The sequence below is a fragment of the Cygnus olor genome, chromosome 22, assembly GCF_009769625.2.
Source record: "Cygnus olor isolate bCygOlo1 chromosome 22, bCygOlo1.pri.v2, whole genome shotgun sequence".
Lineage (NCBI taxonomy): Eukaryota > Metazoa > Chordata > Aves > Anseriformes > Anatidae > Cygnus > Cygnus olor.
The window spans coordinates 7,571,491-7,594,434 of record NC_049190.1 but is presented as its reverse complement, the minus strand read 5'-3'; the positions used below and the strand labels follow the sequence as shown (position 1 = coordinate 7,594,434).

The following is a 22,944-nucleotide window of genomic DNA, read 5'->3' as shown; positions in this document are numbered from 1 at the left end:
CGATGAATGAAAAACCCTCACATTGCATCTCTCGGGATTGCACCCACAATCCGGGGATTTTTTTTATTTTTATTTTTTTTTAATTCTCTATGAAACTCTAACTGGTTTTGGGAAACATCCAGCAGTAGGAAAACATCTGTAAGGCAAAAAGGGATGTTGAATCCCGCTGGATGGGTTGTTCGAAGCTCAGGTTCCTGCTCCAAAAACCCCCAAATGCCGATGCATGACTGCGTTTTAAGGACCAAAATTAGTGCAAGGTTAATTCCGATATTTTCAAACTCTGGAGTTTATGTTCCCATGGCAACCAGTATTTTTATCCTCTTCGTTCTGCGCCCTTGTGCGATTGAGCCGTCGGGGAATATCTTGCCTCCCGAGACCCATGAAGGTGTTGGGGTCGAGTCAGAAAAAATAAATACATCCCTGCCTGCCAAAAAGGGCAGGAATTTCCAACACATCCCCTCTGCAGACAGCAGGAAATCATCACTATCGAGCTGCTTTTACCCTGCAAAGTCTTGTTGCTACTTGTGTCTACTCACCAGTGCTGGAGTGGTGTAAAAAGATTGTTTTTTACCCATTTCTCCTAATCTTTCAAAGCTTACCTCTGCAGCTTGTTGCGTTTTTTCCTGCGGAGACAAGTGGATGTCTCTTTGCTTACAGCTGCTGGTGAACACAAAAGTTAAAGTGGTGTTGGGTAAAAAAGTGGCCAAGTAACCAAAACTGAGGGGTTTCGTTCTTTTTCTTTTTCTTTTTTTGATGAAAAGATGTGCTGTAGTTAGGGTCACCTAGTTGAGTTGTCTGTGTTGCAAAAGCAACAGGAGTTAGAGATTCCCTAAAAATCCCTATGGGCAGTGAAAATGGAAAAGAGGGGATTTTCAGAATTTTGCATATTTGGAGTTTTGCGTGGCCGTTTCCATAGGAACAAAGGTCCGCAGGTGGGGGGAGATGGAAAAGGAGACAGAAAATAAGTTTTTAAGCTGAGAAGAAGCTTAAAACCACAAGATTTGGCTCAAAACCAAAACAAAACAAAAAAAAAAACAGCAATGGGAATTTCACCCAAAAGCAATGCCAGGAATTTGGGCAAAATTCTGCAGCCAGACCTTGTGGTCTGTGGCTGAGTATTCCATGTTCTTCTGCTAATTTTTGAACCCTATCCATATTAACTAATTTTTAATATTAACATTCTTTTTCCTGAGATGGGAGGTTTCTATCATGCAATCCACGACGTTGAATTAAGCAAATTATAGGCAGTTTCATGCTGTATTTTTCTCTCAACTGAATCAAACAATGCTGTTGGCATAGAAACAGCCTTTTGTGAAAAGGTCACCTGCAAGGAGGGTGTTTTAGGTGTAATTCAAGGAGATTACAGGGGATTAGGGTATGCTCATATATATATTTTTATATACAGAGAGAGCATATGTATCATAGCATGCATATATATATATGCATTTGTCCTCATGTGCGCATGCATGCTCCTGTATATATATATATATGTGCATTTCTTTAAGGAAATATGATAAAGGAGCAATATCCAACTGAGCTGGAAGGTTTGGTAAATTAAAAAGTCTGTGATAAAGGTTTTATTTCCCCTTTTCTTTTTTTTTCTTTTTTTTTTTTCCCTTGCATGTGGCAGGGCGATATCTACTCGAAGCGCTTCTCCTCTGTGTTTTTGCGCTTGGCTTTAATTAAACCTCAGGCAGGGCTGGAAAAATGTGGCGAGACGAGATAATTGCGCTATTCCCCGCGCGGGGCTTGGTGCCGTGGAGGGAAAAAGCAAGGAGGAGAAATTTGGGGACAATGCTGTCAAGCCAGGGAGGTGATCGAGGATAGCAGAGCTGTGAGCTTTGGGCCAAACAACTTGCTTGGTAACCCAAAAACTCTAAAACTGCCAGCTTTCGTCCCATTTTGCAATGCTGCATTTTTCCAGTGAATGGGAAAAATCAGTAAAACTGATTTAATTAATTTATTTATTTATTGAGACGACCAGCCTGGATTGCTTTTCTTTGCTGTTTTTCTTTTTTTTTTTGGCAAGGAATTTTAAAGGTGAGATCACTGGAAAATGGCTTTTATATAGGATAGCCCCCATGTGTACGTCCCCTGCAGCTCCTGCTGCTGTCTTCCCCCCATATCCCCTAAACTGGTGCCAATGGGAGGGCGGTCCAGTGTGGCAAAATGAAGCATAAATCTCACAAAAAGAAAATGCAAAGGAGAAGTAATATTATTTTTCCAGGGTTTTCTCCAGTATTAAGTCCCTTTAACAAAATGCAGTGCGTTGAAAATAGCCATGCCTGGTGGCTTCCTGCACCCACCTTCTGCTGGGTCCCTGTTGGGTTGTAATAGGAGAGAGAGGCACTGGAAATGTGGAAATAGCTGGTAAAAAAAAGGGTTCAGAAAGACTATAATAACAAAACCTCCATTTCTCGTCTCTTCCCGCATATCTGTAACAGACCATGGTAGCAAACATTTGGTTCAGATTAGTTTTTGGTGATTACAGCTTGTCAGAAAATATTGTTTGCATCCTGCAGGAAATATTATGTTTTAACTTTGTTTTCATTCCAAGAAGTCAAAATATTGATTTTTCATTTTTTCAGGGTAAAATTCCAAAAGCAATTTCTGTTTGGACACATGGAAGCAAAAACTATCAGATCTGTCTGCAGACATGAAATGTTTTGACATTTTAAAATGTTAGTTTCAAATTGACATTTCAACTTAAAATAGCATTAAAATGGCACGGAGTGAAGCTGTTGATTCAAACAAAAATTAAATTTCATCGAGGCATTTTAGAACTTAACATTTTTCTCCATTCTGAACTCATGCTTTGGAGAAAGGAACATTTATTGCTGTTGATGCTCTTTCTGCCTTCAGAGGATGCCAGATGGGGAAAAATACAATGTTTCACCCTAGTTTTGCTTTTAAATAATCCCAGCCCCACTATTTGCCATTTTGGACCAAAAAAAAAAAAAAAAAGAGCTTTCCCCATGCTAAGCTAGCGAGACGCTGGAATGAATCAAATGGCATCATAGGGATTTATTCATTGAAATTTTGCCTTTGGGATTTGCAATCTTGCCTTGAGATTTTGCCTTTTTCCCCCTGGAGGAACTTGCTCTGCAGATGGATGGGGACAGCTTTTGATTTCCTGGGGTGGCAGTGGGGGCTCTTCCATGGGACATCTTTCAACTTGCCCCCTTTGGCAGGGAAAAAAAAGCAAGGAGTTTTTTTTTCTACCTAGGTGCAATATTGGATATATCACCTCATATTCCTCTGAGTGAAAAAAATATGCCGAAATAAGTCAACTGAAAAAAAAAAACCAGGAAATAACGCTTGTATTTATTCCCATGTTGGTTGGTGGCCAAATACCATCGCCCGCCGGCTTTGGAGGTGGGCTGCATCTATTCAGCTGGGAGCAGCTGTGTAGGAGATTAGCCAATAATATCTCAACAGAGAGTAGGAAAGCTACAGTGAACCTCAAATCGCTTTTGCTCTTATTTATCCAAGTGCCTGCAGCTCCCATTTCAAGGTAAATAAAACGGAGACAAACACCAGAGTCGAAAAACGAGCTGTGTCCAGCGCGGGTGGCCATACGGAAAGTGCATCAGGCAGCGGGTTGGCTTCCATGGGTATGCAATTAATTAGTTGGCTGCATTTCCAATTCAGTTGTGGTTGTCGTTTTGTTTTGTTTTGTTTTTTTGTTAGGTCCTATTTTGGGGCAGGTGCATCTGGAGGTTGGAGGGAAAGCGGACATCAGAAGTCGTGCATGGCTGGGAGGGATTTGTAGATCATAGAATCACAGAATCTTGGAATATCCCGAGTCAGAGGGGACCCACAAGGGTCTTCAAGTCCATCTCCTGGCTCCATATAGGACCACCCAAAACACAGACCCTATGTCTGAGAGCATTGTCCAAATGCCTCTTGAACTCTGACAGGCTCAATTCTGTGACCCTGGGGAGCCTGTCCCAGTGCCCGACCACCTCTGGGTGCAGAATCTTTCCCTAACCCCCAGCCTGACCCTCCCCTGTCCCAGCTCCATGCCATTCCCTCGGGTCCTGTTGCTGTCCCCAGAGCGCAGAGCTCAGCGCCTGCCCCTCCGCTCCCCTCGTGAGGGAGCTGCAGGCCGCCATGAGGCCTCCCCTCAGCCTGCTCTGCTCTGGGCTGAACAAACCAAGGGACCTCAGCCGCTCCTCACATGTCTTCCCCTCCAGACCCTTCACTATCTTTTTTGGGCACTCTCTAGTAGTTTTATGTCCTTTTCATACTGTGGTGCCCAAACCTGCACACGGTGCCTGAGGTGAGGCCTCACCAGGCAGAGCACAGCCGGACAGTCCCTTCCCTTGGCGCCAGCTAGCAGCGCCGTGCCTGAGGCACCCCAGGGTGCGGTTGGCCCTTTTGGCTGCCAGATCATGGTGATTTGGGTGCTTTCCCTGGTGCCAATGGAGGGGTTGGGGCAGAGTGCTCTCTTCAGTGTGGCAGTGACAAGGAGGAGTCATGTTGTGGGTTGATGTGTTGTTGGTTAGAGAAAGGGCATTTTTGAATGCGAAAAGGTGATGAGCACCATGTGTCTGCAGCCAGAGATGTTGGAAGAAGGTTTTGCTTCTTCTCATGGTTCTTCCATCACCCCAACAAAGAAACGCAGAAAAATGCTTTCAGGGCATTGTTTTTGGAATTTCTAGTGGTGCCGCTTGGTGTCTCTTAAGTGAAGGGAAATCCATGCTTTTCCCTGACAGTCTCGTTTTTGCCCACCAACTCCTTCTCCTAGACAACTCCTCTTCCAATAGAACAAAAACAGCAACAACAACAACAAAACTTTAGAAGCAGACAGCTCCTCTTCTTTCCACAAGTTAGGACAAGGAAATATTGAACAGAGAGGAGATTTCAGCTTTGGGAAAATTTCCATCTCCACCGGGTCCCTCAGTGGCTTTTTTGAAAAGATCCTCTCAAGTTTGACCAGAATTGATGGCCAAGGCTACAACCGCAGAGTGCTGTTTCCAGCCTAAATTGCCAAACGAGGTGATAAATAGTCTCTTTGGGGGGATTTCTTTTAATATCTGAAGTCACTTTATAGCAGTATTTGATTTTTATGGCAGTCTTTGGGCAGTTGGTTTGAGTCATGCTTCTGTGTAACATAGCCACTGACACAGGATCAGCTCTCCTCAGAAGGGTCAGTGCGTTACTAATTGCTGCTGTTTAATAAATGCACAAAGAAATCTACATCCAGAAGTTGCTCACAACCATGCTTTGTTACTCTAGGCGTGTGGGAAGCAGATAATCAATTTTGAAGAACTTTCAAGAATTTGCCTTTTTCTTGTTTGGAATTTGACTAAAAATAGAGCAATTCTCAACTTCTATGGAAATAAAAGTACAGAATTATGATGATCTGGGAACATCCTAACATGAAGTTTCTGGAGCGTTACACTGCTAAATGGGAACTTTATAGCTTCCACTCATTTTCTTTGAATACTAATAACTAACAAACGCGGATCAACACCGATTAACAGGTCAACAGTGTGGGTTAACACCACACCAAACACTCTGCAGGGTAAACGCCTCATCAGCACTTATGCTCAAATTGCCAGATTTCATTCTGATGGAAAAAATACTGAAAATACACATTTTACCATGAGAAATGCCAGACTTCCTGGAACTGGATTTTTAGTGAAAGATTTCTGTGGTTTTTTTTTGGTGTGCACTGACTGCAGACATCGGTAATAACACCTTGCACTGAGGCGCACATAGCACATGCAGCTCAAATCTATCACAGGCTTACTGCAGGCTATTAATAGTTTATTAACTCTGTTTAAACTCTGCCTAAATGTTCCTGGTGTGCCAAGTGTCTCTGCATAGAAATTATGAAGAAAAGAGCTTTTTTATAGAATTACAGAATGTGTCAGGGCACGTTTGCAACTGTGCCGTGCCCTGCATAGCCACATTTCTGAAAATAATGGTGTGCATATAGTATTTGTGAAGAACTGGGGATGTTGTCCTTCTTTTTGTAAGAACTGAAGTGTCACCAAAAAGAAATGCTTCCTGAAAGCTCATTTCAAGAGTTGTTTCTTGCTGAGCCAACCCAAAACTTGGGGTTTTGCATGTGCAACAACAAGCAGGCTGAGGTTTGCATTTGCTGCTGCTTATATTGGAGTGACTCAGGTAACAGGAGATTGATCAGCCCCAAACTTCACAAATTCATTCCCATAAGAAGGAAAGAGGAGTTTTTCCAGCCCACTCCTGCCTATGGGGAAATAAAAGTTTGGGGAAGGGATTACAGATGACAAAAAAATTCTGCCACTGGAAGATTGGTGGGAACCTATAACTTATATTTGCTGTCATTGCTAATCCTCACCCATGGGGATCCCATCATTTGATCTCAAGCACTCCCTTCCTGCCAAACATGGAAAAAATACATTCTTTTTTCATCTCCCCACTTCACTTTGCTGTGATGTTTCTTTGTCTTCTGCCAGTCCCCGGGTATTGAGAGTCAAGCCAGGACATTAATATTGATGCAGACCTCAGTTATTAGGAGCCGCATTTCTGAGCATGCCAGCAGCATATAAATACTATTACTGGGTAATTAGTGAGCATCAAGCTGAGTTTGGATCTAGCAGGGCTTAGTGTCCTACTTTTGTGGGGTTTTTCTGCATGGAGTTGTTGGGGTTTTGCCCCCAGTAGGAGCTGAAGGCTGGGTGGAAATCCCAGCTTGGGAGCACCTGGTTGTTCAGTGAAATGGAAAGAAGCAAAACAGAGGTAAACATGGAAGGAAAAAACCTTCCAGGGTTTTTCATTTTTGAAAACCTTGTGTATTTGAAGTGCAAAGTCATTTCCAAGTTTCTTATTCAAATTTTCCCATTTTTTTGTTTGCTTCTATCCCTTCTTCCCGGAATGGGGTTTCTTGGTTTGCATTTTCTCCTCCTGTGCCATGTTTTAATTTTGGTCCTGCAGTCTTGTAAAGTTTGAGAAGGCTTCAGCATCGCCAAAGGGCAAATGCAGCACTGCTGCTCAGAAGCTTGCTGAGGGCCAGAAATGTTGCAGATCTCCCAGCCTCCCAGAACAGCAACCATCTCATGCTTAAAAAAAAAAGGCAATGGGGAAAAATAACAAACAATTAATTCTTGGGGGGGGGGGGGGGGGGGGAGGAGTAACATCCAAAACATCTGGGTTATGTTGGATCTGAAAAATAGGTGCTCCTTGCGTTTCCTCGCTCTCCAGCCTTTTCTAGACTGGGAACACCCTTTTATTTTACCCTCTCCTCCACTTCCTTCCGCCCAGCATATTCAGGAAGGGTTTTTCCACCCAAATGGAGACAAGGAGACAACACAGGTCCATGGCTCCGTCCCCAGATCCTTCGCTTTATCCCACGCTGGTGCCATTACCAGCTTCTACTGAAACACTGTGTGAATAATTCAGGGGCATTTTGCATCTTTTATAGCTCTGAACTTCGACTAAAAGGAGTTTCAAGATGGTGCTGCCTGTGCAATAAAGTATGAATGTGGCTGAAGGCGAAAAACCTCAATCTTGCATGAGTGAAAAGGGACGTGGATGGGGGGGGGGTGACAGCAGCGGGTGCTGGGGAAGCCTCTGAATGCTGAGAGCTCTTAGAAGTGGTTTAACACATTATTTTCATGTGTTGACATGGGTGAAAGGGCATTGGCTTGCAGGCTGGAAAGCACAGCTTGGCCCCAGTGTTTCCCTGACTGGGACTGTCAAGGGAAGTGGGGAGGTTTGGCGTTTGTCATTCCCCGTGGGGAGCCAGCGGGGAAGTCAGGGCGGTGCGCTGCATGGGGTGAATTGCTGCGGCTCACTGCTCCAGGGGACAAAGCCACCTTCCTGCTCTGCTCTGGGCCACCCCATGTTACTGCCCCCCTGGTTTTTGCAGCTCAGTCGCTGCTGTTCTCTAGTGTTGGGTTTCCTTCTCCATGGGGTGTTTGAGCCAAATCTTACTGTTTTAAGGACTCTTCATTGTTCGAGGCTTTTAATACAGTTGCTGGGGGCGAACAGGAGAGGTGCAGCCTCATTAGCAGCATGCTAATGGGCGCACACGTCCATGTCCCCAGCTTTGGGATGCTAGCAGAGGACTTTTCCTTCAGGGGCTGGCTGCAGCCCTGGGGCCATGTAAGCACCAACATGTGGGCTTTGGCAGGCGTCTGCATCAAGAAGCTGGAAGGATTTAAAATTCCTAACTAATTTCTTTTCCACAAAACAAATGAATCTTCAGAAGGGCCTTTTGTCGCAGCTGCTAAGCCATTAAATTTATCTGAGTCGTTTACAATTTGTGATGGGACTGTTAATGGCCTGATGTGGGGATCAACATCACTTAAAGACATGGAGGTTGGTTTCTTCATTCCCCCTAGCCCCCCCTTTTTTTTTTTTTGTTGTTGTTTTCCCTTTTTTCCATTTGGTTTTTAAGTTGCTTCTGGATTTGCCCCAGAGACACAAAGCTGTGTTTGGAAAACGTCAGCTCTGTGTCCACAGCCCCTTTGTCACGCCAGGGCTGCTCGGGCTGAAAGCACAAACCACAGCCCACCCAGGGGGATGTGCCGCCCTGCTACTACTTACTGCTTCAAAGTACCTGTCCGTGATATGAAACATGCCATAAAATGAATATATTCCAGATGTCCCTACAAACTCCCGTCGGCTTCGCCATCCACCTGAAGGCGGCTGATGTGGTGAGGCTTCTCAGCATCCGTTGCCTTGTTTGCATGGGGCTTCACTGCCCAAATGCATGGGCTGGTGGCTTGTTCGGCATCCCTGTGGCTAGCAGGGCAGTGGAGGGGGCCAGCTGGCCTACAAGGTGATGGAGCGATCTCCCTTCTTCGGATCAGGGAAAGGGGTCTCCATCCTTAGGTTTCGGTGAGATCTTCATCCTCGTGGACACAGGGAACCTCTCCTTGGAAGGTCTGCATTCACACTTTAGGGAGGGTCTCCATCTTTGGAGTTTGGGGGGTCTCCATCCTCAGGGCTGGGAGGGCCCACATCCTTGGGTTTTGAGGATCTCCACTTTTGTAGTTGGGGGGACTTGCCATCCTAGGAGCCAGGTGTACTTCTGTGCTTGGGGTGAGGAGGATCTTTATCCTTGGTTTTTGTGGTGCTCCATCCTTGGAGCTGAGGGATCTTTACCTTCAGAGTTGGGGGACCTTTGTCTTTGGGTTATGGGGATCCTCTTCCCTGAGGTTGCTAGAGTTGCTTTGTCCTTGGAGTTATCAGATCTCCATCCTCAGAGACAGATGTCCATCCTTGGACGATCTCCATACATGGGGATGGTGGCAGTGGTGGGATCTCCATCCTTGAAGGTTCTCCCTGCTCAGGGTTGGGGGATCTCCAGCCATGGAGGCATCTCCATGCTCAGAGGACCTCCATCCTAGATCCTGGACAAAACCAGGACCCATTGCTTCCTCCATACAACACCAACCTTGCATGAGAGCCACGGGTGCCTGGCCAGGCTCCTGCCCTTGGGCAGCTGCAGTTTTGGTATGACGTGAACCTGTACCTGTGCATGGTGCCTACTTTGCAGCCAACTTAGCAACCACAACCTTTATTTAAAAGCAACACAGAAAACACACAGGGCAAATGTTTGGTGTTGGATGGGGGTATTTTCAGAAGACAGGACAACAATTTCCTTGGTACCCCACAGTATTAGGGCCCAGTTGGCTGGAAGGACCGTATAAAAGCTGGAATACTGGTGGTGTGGAAGGCAGTGAAATAGGTACAAAGCTAGAATTATTATTCATAGCTAATACGTTGCGTGGCACTAATTAATTTTTAAAGAGACTCACTGGGGACCTCATTGCTAAAACATGATGTTTTCTCCTCCGGCACCATAACTGTTAACTCAAAACAAAGCAGAAGAAAGGAAGATGAACCTCAGCACCCATGATACAGCATCGGAGCCACCCACTTGTGAAGGGGATTTCTCCAATGGCCAAATCCTGCCACCGGGGTTGAGCCAAGGTCGACCAGCTACACCCCTCCAAGGGGATTTTTTGGGGGGTGAGTCAAATCCAGCTTCCCTGAAGTGCAGAAATGTCACCTTAGCTGAGAGCATGCTTGGAGCAAAGGGAAGAGCTATTTTTGGCTCTGCTCTCACCTGTCTCGCTTTACCCGAGCATGGCTTTCCTGAATATTTTTAGCCGTGTTTTATTACCAGTCTTGCAAGCCCCAAACCAGGGGATCATACCATTGCACAGTTACTTGCCCATAGACAAGTTATTTTATTCAAATACTCTTTGGGAGTGCTAAGAACAGACTTCCCTGAACATACTTGTCACTGGCATCTAGCAGAAATCAACATCCAAATATATTTATCTGACATTTCCCATCAGGTGATGTGTGGACTATTGCTCCTAACACAGCCAAAGTTGTAAGTGCTTTATCTTTGTGTTTAACTATTCTTTTTATCAGGCTGGACACTTTTCTCACCATCCCCTTGAGTCTACCTATTAATTCCAACACTTCGAGTTTTCGTCAGGGTGCATTCCTCCAAAAGAATGAGAATTTATCAAGCTTCTGCAAAACTGTTTAAAAAAAACCATCAAATTTGATGGTTCTATTTCCACCCCCATGTTTACCTTTTCATTTAAAAATTAGGAAATTTGGTGGCTCAGGCCAAATCTTCCCTGCTAATGTCCAGAGCAGGTGATACCAGGGTCTGGTCTGAACTGGACTGGGGGCAAGGAATTATAACTGCAACATTGCAATATTATTATTTTTTGTTGTCGAGGGGAGGCTTCGTTGGGTGCTGGTAGCAGCCCCAGGGTCATAGAGTGCTGCAATCACAAACACCCCCAGACGGGGTGATTTCTGTTTCCATATGGAAAAGGGATATGGCATCTGGTTTCACTCCCAGCAGCTGGCAGCTTGAAGCCTGTGTTTTGCGTGGTGTGGAGTAAAGAGAAAATAAAGTGTCGAATTGTTTGGCATTATCAAGGATTTCTGCTCCCCAGGACTCCTGCATAAAGAGATGGAAATTTTAGCTGCTGGAGCCAAGAAACACACAGAAGTATATGAATTTATTACATTTTGTCTCATTCCCCTGCAAACAGCGCTGGAAATGTCAAAAGATCATCTATTGTTTCATCATTTATAAAGAATTTTTGTTTTCTAGTTGTAATTTCTTTGATGCATGGCTGAGGGGAAGGGAAAGAAATTGGAGCAGGAGACGGCAGGTTGAACGTGCAGTTTGTCTGGCCGCAAAGCTACATGCATTTAAATTTCTCACATCCCAGTTTTTAATTTAACAAATGTAATTAAGGATGGGGTAGGTACTCGGATTATTCATTTACTCCAGATGGAAAAATTAAATTGAATGCAAATTCTGTAATCAGACATGAAGTTGAGAATGTCGGACGTGATGGGGAAGCGTCAGCACATTAATCGGACCACTTTCCCTAAACAGCCCCCAAATCTGGAGCCAGGGATTATTTGAATAATTGAGCTGGCATTTGATAAGATATCTGATTGCTGATATCTCCTTAAGATGAAGCCCTAATTGTAATTCTCCATCAAGAAGGATTAATCTGTGTAACAGAGTGCGCTGGGAATAGTGCAGTGTCAGGCTGCCTCACTTGAGTTTTGGTCTTTTATCAAGGGCTGCCATTCCCAGTAAGTGTGCCAAAATGATTTATCACTTCTCCTGGTACACTATACGTGAGATGGGAGGCCAACAGATATCATGGCTTGGCCCTGGGATTTCAAGACTGCCTGAGTCCCAGTAGTGTTGCTCATAGCCTTGGGTGTTGGGGCTGCATTTTGGAGGTGCCTCCCATCCTTGCAGAGGGATTTCCTCAAGAGTTGCACCAACGTTTTAATGTCCATACTGAAGACTGCCTTCGCTTCCCATCTTTGTGGTGCAATTAAACCCTTAGTTACCTGCGAAACAGAGAAACAAGGAGAATTGCCCCCATCTTCAGAAGACCTCGTTGGACCATGACTCTGGCCACTATGCTGATCATCTGATGGGTCACAGCCATCAGAAAGCTGTTGGGAGTGGATGGACATTGACTCCCAACTCAGCCTTGGCTGGGGTAGCAAGAGGAGTTTCTCCTCAGTCCGGTGGCAGACACCCAGTCACAGTCATGAATTTCTTTTCTTGCATTTCCTCAGCAATTACATATTCACTTCAGAGAAATAGCATTTCTGTAGTCTTCTTCACAACTTGCAGCGTTTGTTCCTCTTGAAACAAGACATGGCAGGACAGGGAGGTTGGGAGAGAATTTGCTTCTTAAATCCCACACCATGGCAGATACTAGAAATAATTTTAAATGGTCATTGTTTTTGCTGAAAAAGATTATTTAAATTAAAAACAAAACAAAAAAACCCACTTCCTTCAATGTTGAATATCTGGAGTTGTAAACAAATAATGATTGCAGTCTTTCTCTCTCACCTCCTGTATCTAGCAGTAAATGAAAAAAAAAGGCAAAGAGATAAAGCTTCAAAGATATCTTGTTTTGAGAGGATGCATATTGTGGAACAAAATGTAAATGAAATTTAAAAAAAAAAAAAATGGGGAGAAAACACTCATGAGCCCTACCTGTAGTTGCTAGAATCGCCCAGCAGTGAAAAGGGCAGCTCATATCTCTGTTTTCACTAAAGTAAAGCCAAATGCAGTGATTTTTTCCTTTTCTTACCATCCCACCTCCTCCTGTGGCTGGGTGCTAATATCCACTTCTGTTAAATGGGTGCATTAATTATGTCAGCAATGTGATTTTAGCCCAAGTGCATGCATTCAGACAATTTCTTTGGTCAGCATTCACACTCCATAACCAGAAGGACGTGATTTCCCCCCAAAACTTAAATCACTTGAGATGAGTTGGGTGTTATCTTCAAGGTTGCAAATTGCTTGTTTGCTCCTCCAGCTGGAGCTCTTAATTCAGAACAATTAGCATGCCATTTAAAACAGAAACAAAGCATATGGAGGTGATCCCAGGGAAAAGAGCCTGTTTGGTTTGGAGAGCCCCAGCACATTGCCTGGCATTTGCAGAACCAACTGCTTGACTCCAGTTTGTCTTTCTTTTGACATCCCAGCTGAACTGGTGGGCATCATGGGGAGTGATATGGATACCTAGAAGCTTACCCCCCCAAAAAATATTGAGCACTAAGTTGAGTGACGCTTTCTATCAAAGGAAGAACCAACTTGGTCTCTCCACTGGACTAGAAATAAAGTGTTCATTGTTGGGACAAATTCACCATTGAGAGAGTATTGTCACCACTGTGTCTACGCCTAAAATATTGCATATTGACCACACCTGTGAATACTAGAATAGTGCCCAGCTTGCTTGACTAAACCCCCTTGCAGTGCTACAAAATGCCACTCTAGCTCCCTCCTTCAAACCTTTCTGCAGCATCATTACAGGTACCTGCTATCTACTTGCTCAGGTTCCTTTCTTTGATGCAGGTGAATGACAAAAGTGTAAATCTGGAAATAAACCCCCCAAACTCTTCAGTGGCGAGTGAGCTCAACCTGTTTAATGAATTTCTGTGCCAAGAAACGAAGAGGTGAGCTACTTGCTTTTGTGCAAGGACGTAAAGCACTTTGTTAGCACTTTATTATGTGAGACTGTGTAAAATATTGCTACACTGGAAGATGCTGCATTTTTGCAGTCTGGTGGCAGCTCTTGGGACAGTGCCTGCCTGCTTGCCTTCCTTCCTTCCTTCTTTCCATGCCTCCATCTTTTTTGTTCATGTGGCTCACACTATAATTGTACAAAATTTGATTAAAAGCACTCAATAATTTGTTTTTCATGTGAAAAAGAAAAAAAAATCCAAATATTTTCCCTCAAGTCTTTGTAGGAATCAGCATCGCCCAACATGTATTGTATCACAGGAGTTTTTCTGATTCCCCCACAAATGATCTGTACATCTTCCCAATGTGCTTTTCTGCCCTAAAGCTGGCACTAGGGTTTTTGAGAAGTCCTGCAGCATGAATTACCCCAGACCTGCAGACAGTCAGGCTGTGAAAGCCACGCAGGTCGTCTTTAAGAGCTTTTCTGCAAACCCTTTCCTGCTATTCCCTGTCTGAGGATGGATGGAGGCAGCATCGGCAAATCTGAATAACTAATCAGAGTCCTCATTAACCCCCCGCAGAGATGCTCAAACATTCACTTTGCTGTTTGTGAAGCAGAAAAAAAAAGGGGGGGGGGGGGGCGGAGGGGAGAACAAAAACCAAAAAAAAAAAAAAAAAAAAAAACCACCCTGCATTAAAATTGATGTGTTATTAATCCCACTGTTCCAGACCTCATGGGCACCGAATTTTCCTCCATCTCGCCTGAGGCTGAACAGTATGGTGCCACTTCTGCAGGGCACTTTGACTTTTCATTATTTATCAGTGTGATGCTTTTGTTCCCCATGCCCAGATGTGCACACGTGCATGGGGGTTGGTTTCCAGTACTTCCATACGTGCCCACCCTTGGATAATGCAAATCGCCTATAGAGGGGCTGGGCTCTGCTGGTGGACTCAACTGGCTCATATCCTGGACTGCGTCTCACCATGGTGCTGGGTGCCATGGCTTCGCTGTTGTGGAAGTGCAGAAATACTGCATGCATCTTAGCATGTTTTAAATCTTTTTGCTCTCTTTACCATCTGAGCAATGAAACAGGTTGGGCATCAGCAGGTTTAGCCTGTGGATCTGGGGAGGTGGAAGGATGAAAATGCCATATTGCTCTTTGCGCCTTCAAGCATCCCCACCTTGCAGCTCTGAACCATGTTCGGAGGCTGCTGAAGTTAGAATAGAAATTGCACAGCTGGGAAAAAAACACACAAATCAAAGGTTTTTTTGCAATGCTCCTCATTCCAGATTGCACTGGCTGTTGGAGCTGCATGACTGTGCTTGGGGAGCCATGATCACCCCTTGGGTAAGGCTGGAGCTCCTAAAAGAGTAAACCTGAAATTTGAGCTTTTATACTGTTTTGCACATATACAGGGTTTCTCTGGTTTTCACCACGGATGTAGAGTTTGGGGCCGGCACAGCTTGCAACAGACTCCTAAGTGTAGAGTGCGTAATAAAAATAATTCAGCAAAGCATTATTAGGGGGACTTCATCGTTTGTTATTTTCACTCAGGTTAAAGGAGCTGGTATTAAATTTGTTAAAAACCAATAGCCGCAATTAAACAGCACCGACCTGCTGACATTGGAAGCATTGTGATCTGCTCACACTGGAAGCAAGGCAACTTGCCAGAAAACATCTTCAGTCAGAGCTTAAAAACCCTAGATTTTTTTCAAAAATCCTGGAATATTTTTTTCTAACTAAATATCATCTTAATTAGCATTTCCTTACCCTTATTTAGATGTTTATTAACAGAGATGCTCTAGCGGACCATTTGTTTGAAGCCTGGGTACAGGCTGAGGTCCTGGGATACTGGTACCTGACCTGGGATCCCATCTCCGCTGTTGTATGTCATTCAGGTTGGGAAGATGGGGATTTAGGGTGTTATGGGGATTGCCATTGATGCAATCCATGCAATGACATGATGCAGTCATATTATTGCCATCGACAGGTGTCTCATTTGTAACCCTCCTGCAGATGCTCCATGTGACAGTGGGTACCCACGACACCGTGTGTCTCACCAGCTTGTGTTGCCTGCAGTGGAACGTCTTGGAGAGGCATCCCCTCCATTCCTCCTGCATCAGGAGGACTTCAAAGGCCTCTGCTAAACTTCAAAGGATGCGTTTTGAAGTTGCTAAAAGTGTGTGCTGGCTGAAAAAAACTTATCTCCCTTTGCAAGGGTGTTTGGAGAAATGTTGGCTATTTGCGCTCTTTGTGACAGGGACAAAAATTGCATCTTTTGTGCAGAAACCACACAAACGCTGTGTTTATGTCCTGTCAGTGCAGGTGCATGCAGCATCCGAGATCTCAGCCCTGATCACCTCCAAAGAAGAAAATCTGCATCGCTTGGGACTGCAGAGTCTGCCAAAGCTATTTTAGCACTAGCAAAGCCCTATTTATCTGCTCCTTTTCTTCCAGTTCTCATGTTTTGTTCCTGCAGCAAGCCCAGATGACAAAAGTCTCTCCCATGGGAGGAAAAAAGACTCTACAGAGATGACAGATTGCTGCAAAATACAAAGTTTTTGTAACATTGTCAGGACAAATCCAAAGCAGGTCAAGTCCTGGGTCCTTGACAGGTATTTGGCGTCAGCCCTTGCATGCTCTTCCAAGGCACGAGCCCATTGGTTTTTTATTTCTGATCGTAAATATCCTTAATGATATTTAAGCTGCTGTTGCAGTTGGAGAGTTTGGGAACTCAAGACCCATCTGAGTGTTTAGCATAGCCCAGATTAAGTCTCTAAACCTTTTGGCAGGACTTACACGTGCCTGAGGAGTCAAGAGGCTTCTTGCCCTTTCTGCTCCTTCACCAAGGTTTCCATGTTTGGAGGTTTTGGGTCCAATTTCTGGATGGAAGAAGAACGTTTTGCAGCAAGAGCAGACTCAGAAATGTGTGCTCAAACAATAGTGTTGGGAAGTCAGATGGTGTTTTGGGAGGTTGGGTGGAGAAATCACATGGGTGATACTGAAACACACTGTACAAACAGCTATTTTGCATTATCACTGTTGGGCTGTTTCTGCCTGGTTTTGCCTTGAAATCACCCACTTGCTTCCAACATCTGGAGGCCTCAATGTCGCCAAGTTTTCCAGGAACGGCACTTTCTGTGGGACCTTCCCCATGGCCCCTCCTCTTCTGTACCCTTGGCTGCAATCGTGGATATAGTGTGTGAAGGCATGAAAAAGTGAGTGCTGTTATTACAGGGGACTCGGGGTAGAATTACAACCAGAGGGAATGGCTGTCATGATTCTCCCACCAGGCGAGGTGCGGCTTTCTGCCGGTGACGTGTTGAAGATGCGTACCGCAGGCATGTGTTGCAGACTGGAGGAGCTCCCCAGTGGTGGTGTGTGGCACAGTAGATGTACTGGGTGGATCCTGGGGATCGGCACAGTAGATATACTGGGTGGATCCTGGGGATCTGAGGAGCGCTCCACCAGGTGATACACACCCAGTGTGTATCAGATGTATACTGGAGGTCTGAGGAGTTCTCTAGAGGTGATGTGTATTGAGGCACATATATCAGATGTACATTCAAGATCTGAGCACTGGTAGATCAAGGGATGCTAGACATATGTTGGTGATCTGAGGAGCTCTGTACCAGGTAACATATATCGAGGTAGACAGACGTATTGAAGATCTGAGGCGCTTTCCAGAGGTGGTGTGTATCAAGGGATGCAGATGTTTAATGGAGATTTGAGGAGCTTTGTAGAGGTGTTATATATAGCATGGTAGATGTATTTGACGTACATTGGAGATTTGAGGAGCTCTCTAGTGGTGATGGATATGATACATATTGGGAGATGTATCAGATTGGACATTTTAGGAGCTCCAGACCTGTGGCATATATCATAGATGTATATATCAGACATATATTGGACATCTGAGGAGCTCTCTAGAGGTGATTTATATCAAGGTAGATATATCAGACATATATTGGAGATCTTAGGTGATATTTATCACCTAAGATAGAGGTAATATCTAGAGGTGATGTATATCTGTGTATATATCTCAGAGATCTGAGGAGTTTTGTCTCCTACTGCCTGGTTTTGCTTTGAAATAACCCACTTGCTTCCAGTATCTGTTGGAGGCCTCGATGTTGTCCAGGTTTCCAGGAATGGCACTTTCTTTGCTCACTTTTTTTTTTCAGAAAACACGCAAAAGGCATTCATGGCCATGCCAGTCATTACTCAGTCCGACTTCACTTTTTACTTTTGTCTGATATGCAGAAGGTTTTAGGCAACACATATCTTTTTCTTGATTTTGGTGGGTCTCTGGTTACTGTCTTGCCAAGGACTAGCACCGATTTGCCAAATTTTAAGTTGCCCTTACAGACCTACTCCTGTGTTGTTGTTTTTCCCTTTCCCTTTCCCTTTCCCTTTCCCTTTCCCTTTCCCTTTCCCTTTCCCTTTCCCTTTCCCTTTCCCTTTCCCTTTCCCTTTCCCTTTCCCTTTCCCTTTTCTTTTTTCTTTTTTCTTTTCCTTTTTAAAATTTTTTTTCCTTTTTCTTTTCTTTTTTTTTTTTTTTTGACATGGGAAGCACTGCAGAGAGGGAGATCCGTGAAGGCATTTAGTGAGATAATTAAAGCTGAACTGAGAAATACAGTAATTTGCAGACATGCTTAAGTGGGTTAGGCAGCTAAATCCCATTTAGGCAGGGAAATTTTGCCACTTGATCTGGTTGGATGGACCTAGAAATCCCAATCTCAGCCTCCTTAAAGACCAGATCCTTGGGAGATGCAGCATCATCTCTAACATTTGTATGGACTTTTGCTTATTAAATAACCTCTTGATCCAGCTCTCCTTGTTTTTGAATTAATGTTTTTTTCCTAATTCACGCTGTCTGAGCTGGAGTGTAAAAGGCATATTTACACTCAAGCAATGATTATAATTAACCCCAGGGATGGTGACAGCCAGTGCAAAACAGGGGCATGGCCAACAGCAGCAGCAGCTTCACAGCTTTTCCCCTATTTTCTCCATTTCAGACCCAGATCGTACTGCTAACCCACTGTGAGATCCCATGCCGGGGATTTGCCACCACTGAGGAGCAGCAAGGGACAGGACAGGACATACTGGCAGATATTCCTTTGTGGATATACTGGCAACAAGCACGTCTTCATTTTCCAGACACATCTTGGTTCGCCCCCTAAAACTCTGATTTATTTTTGCCCTTCCTTGGAGATGTCCAGAGCTGCCTGGGCATGTCCCTGGGGTCTGATCTAGGTCAGCCATTGGCTCAGCTTTCCCAGGGGGGAAAGCTTTTCCAAGGGGCTATTCCCACCTGTATTTTCCTTGGTGCTACTTTCTGCCCCGTCCTGCAAAAAACATGCTATAAGAGCAGACTTGCCTATCGGCGATGGCCACAGTGACTTCACTGATGATGCCAAAGGACCTAGCACAGAAAGCTTCATCCTCTGCTTAATATTTAATCTTTCCATTTCATTGTTTTCTTTCAGTATTCAATATTTCACCGTTTACTTTCCCAGGTCGTGACCCATACCCAGAAGTCTTGCTTTTGGGGCTGGGGGAGAACACCTGAAGGACAGCAGCTCCCTGAGCACCCCCCAAACGGTAAAGTGGCTTCATTTTATATTAATTGGGCAATGATATGTATTAATTGACAGGGACATGGTGAGTTGTGACCTCAGTGGGGCTTTATTTGGGGGATTTCTGCTCTTTTCTGGTACCCCTGTAATTATGTTGCCTCTTCCCTTCTTCCATGAGCATGTAGAGGGGAATTACATATTTTTGCTGAGTTTTCTGTTATTTATTTATTTTAGAAATCAGGCAGTGCAGGGAATCTTGCTTTAAAGCTCAAGTATTGAGAACACGTTGTTAAAAGCCATAAAGCCATGGCTAGCCTAGAGTAAAACACAGATTTCTATGTAAAAATACCCAAAATATGGGCTGTTATCACTGCAAAATATTGGCAGATCAGTAGGATGTGGAGAAATGGTCACCAGTTAAAAATAACTTAAACACAGAGCTTAAAATAAGATGTACATGAAACCAAGGGTCTCACAGTTCTTTAGTCAGCCCCAATCACTAAAATTAGGGCTTGACGGAGTGACAAATGTGTTTGCTCTGTGCCAAAACTGTAGGCACCCGGAGGGTGACAAAGAAAATAAATCTCTGTTGGCTGCAACTTTCCTCCTAACAGAGCAAAGAGAAATCTTTGGTCGTTAACAAAACAGACTGAAAACGGAGGTGCTACTTTTGAGTTGTGTAAATGTCCTGGAAAGGTGCTTTATCTCTTCCTAAATCAGCGAAGATTAGAGTGGGAGCATCTCAGGGGAAAACCCCAAAGCTATTTCTGTTCTTCCAGCTCAAAGTGAAGCTTTACTTGGTTTGTTGCATGGCAGAGCACAGTGCAAGACCTTTGGCTTCTTTTCTTTGAGTTTTGCCTACTCTGACAGCACTTTTAATAAATGGCAGCCAATAATGGCAGGATTATTTTCCCTGGACTGCCCTTTTACCCCCAGTTTTCACCAGTGACCTTCCCTCGGCCAAAAAAACGGCATTAAGTGTGTGATGAAGTGGCTGAATTTCTCATAATTCCAGATCGGATGTGGGTTTGCCCCATTTCTATTAAAGGTGCAGGTTGGGTTGACCTTGAAAACGCTTCTCTGGTTCATTCATGAGGGCTTGGGGTCACCACATGGACTTCTTTTGGGGGCGATCCTCCATGCCTTGATGCTGTTTTTGCAATGAGTATTTTGATGTGAGCTGCCTGGTGCTTATAGGGCTCAGTGCCCTACAGTGTGCTTTGGGGACATTGGGTTGCTCCTCTGGAGGAAGCCAAGGCTATGGAAAACATGAGCACATGCCCATGGAGGACACAGCCTGGCCTCCAGCAAGGAGGCCAGACCCAATATATGCAGCAGACTGTGGTGAGGGCATGCAGACATATCCCACTGAAGGTACGGAAAGACATGATGCTGGGCGCATGCTTCGATACCTTCTGGAGCAGAAGGCTGATGTTGCTCTCGGCAGTTAATGATAGAAATTATCTACTCCAAAACCACCTTCTGAGACGGTGTTTCCCCTTGGCCCCCACGTTTTCCAGGCACAACCCCTTTTCCACTTTCCTCCTGAAGCCTGCACAACTGTAGAGATGCAGCTCTGAGGCCAGGTTGTGCCTTTTTTCACTGTACAAAAAAAAAAGGCACATTTCACACCCTAAACACTTCACAGTCTTGTTTTGTACACATTTCATTTATTGGGTTGAGTTCAAGCCAGGCTTTTTTCATATGCTATCTCACATATTTTGGGGTCTACCATTTAGAGTAAATGGAGAAGAGACTGTATTAAATATCAAACATGCTTAAAGGAGCTCAAAACTATTTGTAACTCCCTAGTTAGCTGGAGACTGTATAAATCACCATGTCATGTCTCAAAGTGCTCTTTTGTCATGAAGGCTGGAAATATGGGGAAAGAAAAGCTTTCAAATGGGCAAATGAAAGATATTTAAATTGGGGCAATTAATCTAGTGGCTCACATCACAATCATTGATGTCTGAGTTGAGTTTCAGTAGCAGAAGCTGCAATGTGTTGGCTCTGGGACATGGACAGCACTCTGCTGATGCCAGAAAGCCTGGAATTTCTTTTTGTCAAGGAAAACCTCACTGTGTCTTGTGGTCTGGAGAGCCATTTCTCATCGGGAATTATACAGTTACAAAAAAAAAAAAAAAGTAAAAATCCACACCCATTTCCATGGGGGAGGCAAGACAGGGAGAAGACGGAGAGCTGCAGGAGAGGGATGTGAAGCAGAAACTCAGCGAGTTGGTTGCTCTGATTTATCTGCCATATGGGAAAGAAGAAAACAGCCGGCTCCAAAGGGATTTCTTTCCCTCTCCCAAAGGGAAAATTCACAAGCGTGTTAGCAGAATTTAGTAAGAAACAAGGCAGCTTTAAGTGAGGAAAGGGTTTTATAGGTGTGCCATAGCATTACGCTGCTTTTGGTGCTTTCCACAACCAGGGAAATCTTTGCTTTGGTTCCTGTGCATGTCTTGCCATCCGCATTTCTGAAGTCAGGGTAGGTGGGCTGTTTTAATCCAATTCCTGCAATCTGACCAAAAAGCGGGTTTCCACTGGCATTTACTCATTGTAATCATTCACAGAGGTGTTGTGAGATTTGTGTGAAAATTGCAAGCATGGACACCCCAAAAAGGTGTTACTACAAACTGCACTGTCACTCACAGGATGTTTATGGGCTGCAGCAATGGTTGCAAAAAGCCATTGCCTGTTATCTGCTCCTGACTGCGTAGTTTGTGGTCAGATCTTTGCCAGGATCTTTGGAGCATCAGGGTTGGCTTTTGCACCAGTGCTGGTATGATCCACGCTTTGCAATGTTTACGCCGGCTGAGAAATTGGTGATGGACTGCAGGATGGAAAAATGTAGCTGACAGTTAAACTTCTGCTGAACAGGATTAACTTTGACCTCCAAAAAGCTTTGTGACAAGGTCTGGACCTGGCTGGGACTTTGGGGTGAAACCTTCCCATTTTGGGACTGGTGTGGGATCAAAATTTGGTGTTTGGGTGCTGGAAACGTGGCTGCGCAGCAGTTCCTCTGTCATGGGATTAGCAGGTTGCAGTCAAAAGTGAAGTGTGCAAGGCAAGTTTTGAAAGCATCGGGCAAGATTTTGATCATAAATTATTCACAGTTAATTGCTTGCAGCGAAGAACTGTTAGAAAATTAATCCTCTCCCTATTTTTGTTAATACTCTCCAAGTAATCGGAACCTTTTACCGGACAATTCATGTCCGGCAAGAGGAAGTTTGCACATTTTTGGGATCATCAGCTATGTTTCACTTCAAAGGCTTTCAATTTGCCCTCCAAAAAAAACTCACAATCTGCTCTTTTGGGAACTTTTGGTGGGCTAGGGGCTGTATTGCCCAAAATTCAAGTATTTTCATGTTACTTTGAAGAAGCCTCTTTGATGTTTCCCTGTGCCAGCTTTTTTTGGAAGGTGCTTTAATGGTCTCCCTCTATAAAAGTAACACTTTAAAATGTGTGTAGGTATCTCAGCTCTCCACTTAAAAAAAGAACAAAGTTGTTTAATGCTGCCGTTCAAGGTACATTAACCTTGTCTACTAAAGCTCTGACTGGCTCTTGCAGGTTTTATTCTTGTGTTTATGTTGCAGAGATATCCCTGGAGCATTTTAGTCGGCAGCGGGGATGGGTATCTTCGGAGAGAAGAGAAATTTAGCAGTAATTGTTGTTCTCATCAGAAATGCACCACAGCAGCTCCCCCCTCCCACACCTACTCCTTTCCATGCAGCTGGAGCTGGGGGCGATTTGCAAATGCAAAATGTTCTTTTCCCCGCCAGGGGAGAGATTTCCCGTCCTGTGGGGAAGTCAGTTGGTTTTCGGCAAGTGTTTTTTGGCATCCCCAGCAGTGCAGCGTGTCCCTCTCCCTTTTATTGGTGCT

General features: G+C 44.4%; 1 protein-coding gene across 4 annotated transcripts in view; it reads left to right on the top strand.

Moving 5' to 3' along the window:
- Positions 1 to 22,944, top strand: part of PKNOX2 (PBX/knotted 1 homeobox 2) — an 88,003-nt gene that overhangs the window by 32,433 nt on the left and 32,626 nt on the right. For 3 of the 4 annotated variants that reach the window (XM_040534214.1, XM_040534217.1, XM_040534213.1), the window contains exon 3: positions 19,002 to 19,086. The gene's annotated coding sequence lies outside the window, so the exon portion shown is untranslated. Of the gene's footprint in view, positions 1 to 18,500; positions 18,653 to 19,001; positions 19,087 to 22,944 lie in introns of all 4 variants that reach the window. The other variant, XM_040534215.1, reaches the window with a different exon arrangement.